We start from the raw sequence: 10,487 nt of genomic DNA on the forward strand, positions 1-10,487 counted from the left end.
TTTTTTTTTTTTTTTTTTTTTTTTTTTTTTTTTTTTTTACTACTATGCTATAATGCTGTGCAACAATCTTCTAAGGAATCATTATCCCCATTTTATAAGTGGGTAAACAGGCACTCAGAGACTGTCACTTGGCCAAGACTGTCATTAAAGGGCAGAGTCAGTATTTGTATGCAGGCCACACATGTGCCTCTCTGCTCTGCTGCCTCACAGCAACCTTGTTCTTTCATATCAAAGCTATTTTTTGAACTTTAAAAATCAAGCCATGGTTCTCTTCTGAGCAGGGAGCTCCAGGGTTGGAGAGGACGGCAGGAAGCAATCAGTGTGTGCAGATGGCATGGTGACCGTGGCGCCTAATCAGGAAATTATAGCCTGGGCAGAAGAGGGGTTTGGCTTAGATGTCACCTTTCCCTGTATTTCGGTAAGGCTGGCCTATGTGGGGGCTTGGCCAGCAGATGGGAGGTGCTGAGCAGGAAGGATGAGCCAGCCTTGTCAGTGCCTTGCAGCACTGTCCCTGTGCCCAGAAAGTTGGCCTTGTGGGCAGTGGCATTATAGCCCTTTCTGGCCTGCTGCCTGCTCCTGCGCTCACTGACAACTCATCAGCGAGGGCAGAGCTGTGGGCACCAAGAGGGGCTCCTTTGGGAGGCTGTTAGCCCAAATAGATGGTTTTTTACTTGACCCTTGAATGAGCAAGTAGCAAAGGAGTGAAGGAATTGTCAGGTGGAAAAAGTCAGATGCAGAACTGTACATAATGACACCGTATGGATTTAGAAAAAAAATAATAAAAACATACACAAAGTGGCAGTGAGAGATTTTTTTTCTCTTTCAGGTGGCAACGATAACAGAAAACTTAGCAATAGCCAGGATCTGGAGAATGGGCACCCCTGTCCTCTTTGGCAGTACAAATAGGTGTGACCTGCCTCAGGCCACGTGGATTAGAATTTAAGTATATGTTGCCATGACCCAGCAATTTTGCTGCTTGAAATTATCCTAAGGAACCAAATGATAAGCACAGAGATGCATGGATAAGGATGTTTATTGTGGCCTGTTATAATTGGAACACAGCAAAAAAAAAAAAAAAAGTATTAATTACCTAAATGCCTATTGGTGAGGGAACTGGTTAAATTACTGTCAATCCATACATAAAAACAGTACATAGAAAGTACATACTTAAAAATAGTGATCTGTCAATAAGAATAGGTGTTCCTGATATTTTATGGAGTGAAAAAAGTAGCTTCTAGAGCAAGTGATATGATACCCTTTATGTAATAGTGAGCATAATCACGTGTGTGTGTCTGTACATGTGTGTGTGCCTACATGTCTGTGTGTGCCTACAGAGGGATACCTGCAAGGACGATCATACTCATAGTAGTTTGGTGGTTTTGATTTTTGTTCTCACACTTTTTGAACTTTTTGAACTTTAAGAGTGAATATGTATTTTATAATCAGGAGAAACAACACAGTTTTCATCTTGAAAAGAATGTTAAGCAGTGTGTGTGTATGTGTATGTGCGCGCGCACGTGCATGCGTATGTGTGTGCATGCCCTGCACCTGTGGTGACTGGAAGGGCATTCCAGGCAGAAGGAACCACATACACAAAGGAAAGAGGGCGGGAGCATGCAGAGGGTGTAGGCAGTGCTGAGAAGTTGTGGCTACAGCCTGCAGTGTGGAGTGGGGTGTCAGAGGACTGCGGAAGAAGATTGGAGCCAGATCCTGAGGCTCTTGAGTGCTCAGCTCTGCAGTTGGAAGCAGGGCAGTGACCTGGCCAGATTTGATTCCCTCTGCCTCTCTGAGCATTTAAGGCCCCCTTATTCTGTCTCCTTCTCTCTCTCCTTATATCTCCCAGGCATCCTCTTTGCCTAGTTCAGTCTCGCCTCCACTCCTACACACCCATCCTAATCCTGTCTGTTTTTCAAGGCTTCACAGGAAGCCTTCCTCTAACAGGAAGCCTTTCTAGATTGCTCCAGTTAGCCTTGATTTCTCCTTTCTCATACTCTCCCCCTTTATTTTTCATACCTGACCTTAAATCACACCTTAATTCCTCTACTCGTGGATATTTCTTCTCCTAGCACCACCCTGGGGAGGGCTGTGGCCTGAGAAGTCATGCCCTAACTCTTGGATGGCAGTGATGGACTGCCTGAGATTTGCCAGCTTTACAGTCCTGATGGGGGAGGGAGAAAGTGGGAAGAGAGACCTAGGAGTTATTTTGAGCCCCTTTTTGTCACAGGCACAGTGCCAAACACTATACCTACGTTTTCACATTTAGCCCTGTTTTACAGATGAGGAAACTGAGGCTTACGGGGGTTTTGTGGCAGTAAGTGGTAGCACTGTGAGTTGAACCAAGCTCCAACTCCAAAGCCCATACTCTTAACCCCTGTGGTCTACTTGTCTTGGCTCTTGCCCCCCTGGAGGTTGGCTAGGCTGGGTCTGAGGCCAGGGTTTTCTGTGCCTTGCTGCCCCAGGGCCAGGAGAATGGACTTCAGGGTGGCCATGTGATGCCATCTCACTCAAGTGGAGGATCTAGGGGCAGAGGCCTTGGGAATGCCGTTATCCTCAAGGAAATAAAGCGAGATATTTCCTCATGGGGCCTGCCAGCAGGGGCACTATGGGGGAATCAAGCTTCCCTACTTGGAGTTTCTCCAGTGATAGGAGGTCAATGAGATGATCAAGGACAATTTTGTGTCTCTGAAGCAACAGCCCGCCTGAAGGCCTTGCATACTGGTCACTTCTAGGGTCTCTCCAAACCCTGATAGCAAACCCTAAGGGGCAGGCAGGAGGGTCCAGTGCCCATGTGACAGAGGGGAAACTTAGGCTCCTGGAAGGCAGGCCATGCTCCAGGGAGGAGACTGGCCCAGGAGCTAGATCAGCGGGGCCCTGGCCTCCCAGGCTCTCCACCAGCCCTGGCTCTATGAGCCTGGGGAGAGTTGAGAAGCTTTGGAAGCATGGTCACCAAGCTCAAGAGAAGCCAGGTATTCACCATGAATGGTGGGTGTCGGTACTCAGTACCAGCCTCGGTGACTCAGTAGGAGTGCTAGCTTAGGGGGTGGAGGAGGGATCCTGTGTATAAATATATCCTTTATTAGATCAGGTTCACCTAAAGGGAGAAAGAGGTGTGTACATGAGAAGGCTGGAGTAAGGGTGGGAATAAGCATCCATCCCAGTGTGTCCTGGAAAGTACCCAGAGAAGCCACAGGCGGGAACAGTCTGAGGAAACCCTTGCTGGCCCCGCCACAGCCTGGCAAATGGCAAAGTGGCCAGTGCTTTATGGCTGCAATGTCTTGGAGGCTTTGCCAAGCGCTTTCCGTGAAATCACTGGAACGTTAAGCCGTTGGTTCAATTAAATGGGTTAATATGCTTTGTCTGATTCTGATGAATAATAATAATGTAATGTGATAATAGCAATAATGGTGCTATTAGCTGTGGTTATCACACGTGCCTGCACTGTTCCAGGCACGGAGGGGAGGTGCAGCACACATTCCCACACACTCAGGCCTCATTTTCCACTCATAAAACCCTCCTCTTCAAAGCCTTTCTAGCCCAACTCCCTATATCCATTTTCAGGACAAATTACCAACACTTAAAAAAAATTGGTCCATTTTGCATGAAAGCCAAGTCCAAATTACTGTTACTTTCCTCTTTGTGTTTTGAAATTTAAAAAAGGTGAGGGGTGGAGAGCTGATGGGGACGCGAGGGATGGAGAGAGGAGGAGAGGAGGAAGAAGGACAAAGAGAGAATAAAATGTATGAACAAAGAAAAAAAATAAGCCTTGTTTCAGTAAAAATGTATTTCTGGAATGATGTTCAGTTTACTCGGGCAGAAAAATTAGAAATGGTGTGCTTATTAAACACTAAGTAAGGCTAAGTAAGCATGACTATTTTTAGTAGTGTAGTAAAACCTTGGTAATTTGGGCCTCTTTAATAAAGATTCCATGATCATGCTGGCTGGCAGACACACCGTGTGTGTGTGTGTGTGTGTGTGTGTGTGTGTGTGCGCGCGCGCGTGCACAAGGTAGGAGTGCAAAGAGGTTGCTGAGCTGCAGGATTGGGGTGTGCAGCGAGGGGACGAGGGGGAGGGACTCCTGCTTACGACAGCCATTTTTAAACTCTGACCCTCTTTGCTTAGCAATAAAAGATCGATACAAATTATTCTCTGAACATTCTTCTTGGCACCTACTAACCTGACATCTGTTTAAAGAAGAATGCATTTAAAAACAAAAATTTCATTTCTGTAATAATCTGTAAAGGTTTGCTTGACACCTGTCACACTGGCCTGCCACCAAAGGAGGCTGAATTCCGAGAACTGATACATCATCCCAGGTGGGTGCTGATGGACACCTCTGGGGTGGGGACAGGGACCTTTAGGCAGAAGGCCACTCCCTGTCCTGCAGATCACAGGTCTTTGTATTTTAAAATAATATTGTATCATTTTATTGTTATAAAAGTAATACTTGCTCAGTGCAAAAAACTTGGAAAGGATAAATGAAAATAAAACCCATTTCCCATCACCCAAAGGTAACTGGTGTTAACATTTTGTGCTCATCCAGAAATTTCTCTGTGTGTATATAAAAATCGTGCTTATATACTCTTTCCTAGCCTATTTTGTTCAGTATTTTTGACAGAGAAACTCAGTTAAAAGAAAAAAGGCATTAGCAAAACTATTATTTAATTTTATGCTAAATGAATGGCAAAAAGTCATCTGCCCCTCTTGCTCTCTCTTGGCCACACAGTAGACACTCAGTGGGGGGAGTGTCCTTAATAAGGTTCCACTGCTCCACTGTACAGAGGGATGGAGAATGGGGCGAGGGCCAGGCGGCATCAGCTGTCACTGGGGTCTCAAAGAGGCTGCCAGTTGGAGAAGGCTGCAGGAAAAGGCTTTCCAACAAGCATGGGACCAGCCCTGGTGGTGGGCTCAGTCCCGGAGCATCCAGGCACTAGCCTCCGAGTGCCTCTCTGGATAAGGTAGGGGCATAAATACGGGTATAAAAAAGTTGTAGTAAAATACACATAACATGAAATTTGCCATTTTAACTCTTTAAGAGTATATATTTCAGTGACATTAAGTATATTCACATTATTGTGCAACCATCACCAACATCTATCTGCAGAACTTTTCGGTGCCTCAAAATGAAGCTCTATATACATTAAACAATAACTCCCCATTCTCTGATCACCCCTGGCCCTGGCAACTACCATCTTATTTTCTGTCTGAATGTGTCTACTCTAGGTACCTTGTATAAGTAGAATCACAATAGTTGTCCTTTCGCGTCTGGCTTATTTTACTTAGTATGTCTTCAAGGTTCAACCATGTTGTGTCATGTGTCATGATTTCTTTCTGTTTTAAGACTGAATAGTATTATACTGTATGTATATACCACATTTTGTTTATTCATCTGTTTATGGACACTTAGGTTGTTCCCACCTTTTGGCTATTGTGAATCATGCTGCTATGAGCATGGGTGTACAAATATCTGTACAAGTCCCTGCTTTTGTTTCTTTGGGGTACATACCCAGAAGTGGATTTCTGGGTCAAATAGTAATTCTGTGTTTAACTTTTTTAGGAATTGCCATATTGTTCTTCACAGTGGCGACACCGTTTTATGTTCCTATGAGCAATGCACAAGGGTTCCAGTTTCTCCATATCCTCACCAACACTTGCTATTTTCTGGGTTTTTTTGTTTGTTTGTTTTGTGTTTTTTTGTAGCAGCCATCCTAATGGATATGTAGTGGCATCTCATTGTGGTTTGATTTGCATTTCCCTAAATGACTAGTGATGTTGAGCATCTTTTCATGTGCTTATTGGCTATTGGTATATCTTCTCTGGAGAAATGTCCATTCAGGTCCTTTGCCCATTTTTGAATTGGGTTGATTGTCTTTTTGTTGTTCCGATACACTTTTAAAAGCAGCGCCAAGGGCTGGCTGTGCCGAGAGGGAGGAGTGTGTGAGTGGAAGAGGGAAAGAAGCGACAGAGAGGAGAGAAAGGAGTGGGGAGAAGGAGAAAGGGCCAAGATATATTTTTGTGGAGTGAGGGGTAAGGGAAGGCAGCCCCTCAGTTTTTTTATTCAGCAAATATTTATTGAGCACCGATTGTGTGCAGACACTTCCCGAAGTTTTACTGTCTGCATCTGGTCGCTTCTACATCCTGGCTCTCCGTGACTGCAGCAACCCTGCTCAGCTGCCAGTGCCCCGCCTCCAAGAGGTGGTGCTCACAGCAGTTAAGCCATAGGCTCTGCAGTCAGACAGGCTAGAATCTGAGTCCCTAAAGCTGTCTTTGGACAGGTTACATGAAATCTCTGAGCCTCAGCTTCCTCATCTATAAAATGAGGCTAATAAGAAAAATAAAACAAGTACAATGCACAGCAGGGGATGGAGCAGGGTGACATTTGGCCATGTGATCAGGAAAGCCAGAGCTGCTTTCATCCTCCACTAAGGACATTCTGTCCTTTGCCTCCACCCTGCTCCAGATGCAGCTCTCTGCACCTTGAATTGCTCCTCTTTAGAGTCTTGATTCACGAGATCTCAGCCTCTCCAACCTGGCTGGGCTCTGGCATCTGTGTCTCCTGGGTGCCCTGAAGCCACTCGATAGTAGGCAGCGCCTGCTCTGGGCAGCCAGTTGGGAGGTAAGGTCCAGGGACCTGCAAATGCAACACAGGAGTTTGAAGAGTAGGGATCCTGTGGTGAAACGGGCAAGAAGGCAGGCCAGCAAGGGCTGGGAAGAAGCCTAGGAGGGCTTCCAGAGGGAGGCAGATTGGAAATGAGAAGCTTGTAACACTAAATGAGGCAGGAGTTCGGATTTAATGGTTGATATTCCAGGGCCCTGTCTCCACCAAGAAGCTTCTCTGTGCCCCCTCCCCCCACTGTCACTTGTGCTTCCTCAGTGCCAGCTGTCACTTGCGCACCCTGTTGCTCTCTCACACATTCCAGCGAGCTTGGTGAAGGCAAAACTTGGGGCCTGGTACCTTTTCATTCTCTATCCCAGAGCCCAACTGAGCCCAGACTCTTGACTTGACATGAATTATAATCATTTATCCCACTCCCCGCCCCGCTGCCCACCACCACCCAGTACTAATGTGATTCTCATCAGGCAGTTGTGTAGTGCAGTGGTTAAGAGTATGGACCTGGCCAGAGGGCCTGAGTGCAAGTCCTGACTCTCCCTCATTAGCTGTGCCATCTTTTGTGAGCTTCTCTTCTGGTGTAAGATAACAAGCCCCTCTCTCCTGAGGAGTGAATGCCGTCATTCTTATGAAGTGCTTGCATGGGGCTTGGAGCTCAATAAGGGCCTGATGTTAGCTACTGATGAAATGATATAACACAAAAAGAAGTGTTTAGGCATCTTCATCCCATGTCGCAGGGACCCCTTTGAGGAGAATGCTGGGGTGAGTGTCCCCTCTGCTCCCACGCTCATCTCAGAGTACTGACTGCCAGTCTGCCTGTTCCCAGGCCCAATGGACAGCAGAGAGTGGGCCTGGTTCCTCTGGGTCTCCCAGGACCTGACCCACAGAGGGTTGTGGGGAGACTGGACCGCAGGACAACAGACTGGGTTACTGAGGGCCAAGTCTAGGATGGTCCCGGGGGTGGGATGCAGGGAAGGTAAGGTGGGGTGGGGGAGTCAGCAAGACGGTCAGTTATGACTCACATTCATTATACCGAGCAAAGTCGGAGGGAAAACCAAGTTGGGCCCCAAGCGACGTTTAATAATAACAACAGCAATAACAATACTATCAACAATAACTATTTATTGAACACTTACTATATGCCAACACCCCAATTAACACTTTATATTTCATTTAATCTTTTAAACAACTGCGTGATGTGATTTTTATTCCCTTTCATGCAAGAGGAAACAGAAGCTCAGAGACATTAATTAAGTCTCTTGCCCAAGGCAATGCAGGTGGAGCCAGAACTCAAACTCTCGCTCTCAAATACCGCAGCAGAGGTCCCTGTAGATATCAGAGCCAAGTGACTGGCCCAGGAAGTGGGGAGGTCAATGGGCGTAAAACCACCCTCACTCTCATTTCCCAGACTGGCCCTCTTGGTGACAAAGGCCTCACTGCTATCTCCCAGGGAGCCCTCTCTAGGGCTTGGACTCTCTGAGCAATGCCCCCTCCAAGGCAGATCTTCCAACTGTGACTTTCACTTAGATGCTGTGGCCCCAAGGGAGGTCTGCCGTATGGCTGGGGCCATAAAGCTAGGGGAGGTGACTTGGTTCCTCTCCCTCAATAGCTAGGCACTCCGTGGTTGCGCACCATTTTCTTTTGGTTCTCCACCGTGCCTGCAGAGAAGTGCTGGGTACCAGCCTCTTGCTCTCCTGTTCCTAATTCCTGGCCACCCTAAACCTGCAGCAACCCTGTGGGGGCTCAATTTGTCAGGACTAGGTAAGAACAAATCTGCTCTTCTGTTTCCTAGGGGCTAGTCCTGTGTTGCTGGCAGAAATTATGATCTCAAGATCAACTGCCCCACCATGTTGCTCATAGTGCTTGGCATGGAGCAGCCCAGTGCAGAAGGGAGAGTGTGGACACTGACCAGATTTGAATCTACTCCATCACTTCCTGCTGTGTGAACTTGGGCAAGGTGACCCAATCTCTCTAAGCCTGGGGGACTCATCAGGGAAAAGAGAAAATGAAGACCCTTCCTCATGGTATTGTACACTTAGCACAAAACCTGCGACCCCAAACGGGCTTAATAAATGATAGCGCTTGCCACTGAAGACAGATGGAGCCACCTCCCTAGGACAGCCTTCCTTGACCACCCTGTTTAAAGAAGGACTCATATTTTTCTTACTCATAGCACTTTTTCTTCAGAAGCACTCAGCCCAGTTTGTAATTATACACGTGTTTGTTTACTTGTCCATGAGAGCAGGGACTGTGTCTGTTTCCACTGCTGGATTCCTAGCACCAAGGGCAGGAACACAGTAAACGCTGGCTGAATGAATGACACTCCCTCCCTGGTCTTCTTCAGGCAGAGCAGGACAAGAACATTCTGCCTTTTCTTGCAGGACTTAGCTTTCGGAGTCCTCAGCACCCCGTCTAGAGATGATCCTGCAGTTGGTACAGCTGGAAAAGGCTAGATACTGTTTGCTGTACCAGCCACAAAACAGCTGGGGCAGAATAGCTGAGTGGAGCCTGAGGCTGGATCTTACACTCACCTTTTTGGCCAAGGTCCTTCATGGATGATGGGGTCATTCTGGAACTGCTTCTGCCCTTCCACCCATCTGCAGCTATTTGGTCTGTGGTTTCACAGCCACACCAAGTCTCCAACAGAGCCCTGCTTTGGCCCCTCTCTCACCTGAGGCTGGGCCTGACTTTCAGAAGCTTCTCTGCCTCCCACTTCCCCTCAGTCCCAGCTCCTTCCAGGTCTCCCTTGCCTCCTGCCCTCAGCTGAGACCAGGGCCCCTTGGCCTTGGCAGATGTGTGAGGCTGGGGGAGGCACTCTGAGTCCAGATGTGATTGTGTTTATGTTTCCAGAGAGTGAGGGGTGGGAGCTCTGGATCGGAGCCGCTGGGGGAGGGGTGGTCTGGCTCCAGCCCCCTGCCCCAGCCTTCCCTCCCCCCACCTCCCTCCTCCAGCCTGTGTAGCTGGCTCTGTCCCTCTCAGAATCACACACTCCAAATCCTACGGCATCTGTCTGGGCCATCCTCCAAGAAGGACCCTTCCTCACGCCTCATCTGAAGGTGAGAAGACCAGTGGAAAGATGCCTGGCTTTGGAATCTAAAGACTATTGACTCAGTGTGACCTTGGTTCAGTTACATCGTGAGGTGGAGCCTCAGTCCCATCAATTGTGTACTAGGGACAACACTCCTGACCTCAGAAGCAATGTTGACTTGGTTTGAGATTATGTGCACAGGGCTCTCCAGTATTAGCTCAGGACTAAGCCCATGGCTGTGCCCCACTCCCAGCTAGGGCTTGCCTGGGTCCAGCTCCAGGGCAGTGCCATTCCCTGTCACAAGGTGATTCTAAAGCACCAACCCCTGCTTCCTCCGCCGTTGCAGCTGCAAACATTTTGTTTTGCCATTAGAAATGACTTAAGAAAAGCAGAATTTAACAGGCAGTTTCCCGGCTGGTCTTGTTCAGTAGTTTCAAAAAGCCGGGGGAAGGTGGCAGCAGCCGGGAGTCTCCAATCAGTTGAGATGGAAGGGAAGTGAGAAGTGAGTTCTGTGTGGTGGACACTTTCTATGGCAAAACCACATGCCCCTGCGTGGGATTTTGGGCGGAAAGGTGTATGGAGGCCCTGGCTAGACTTTGGCGGATCCAGTACCCTCAGCTCTCCCGGAACAGCCAGGGCAGAGCTCCAAGGTGGCGGTACGGGGCCCACAGGAGGAAAGGCAACCCTAGCCCTAAAGAGCCTCTCAGCCGCCCCCACCCCAACACTCCAGGCTGACAAGGGCCGGGTAGATCCTGAGGGCCTGGAAGGTGACCGCAGACTCGGCCTGGATGGAGCTTGCAGAGTCGGACGGGGGGAGCGGGGGTTCGCGGCGAGGGCAGCCTGCGCGCAGCG

The sequence above is a fragment of the Pteropus vampyrus genome, unplaced genomic scaffold (genome assembly GCF_000151845.1).
Source record: "Pteropus vampyrus isolate Shadow unplaced genomic scaffold, Pvam_2.0 Scaffold74, whole genome shotgun sequence".
In the NCBI taxonomy this organism is placed as follows: Eukaryota; Metazoa; Chordata; class Mammalia; order Chiroptera; family Pteropodidae; genus Pteropus; species Pteropus vampyrus.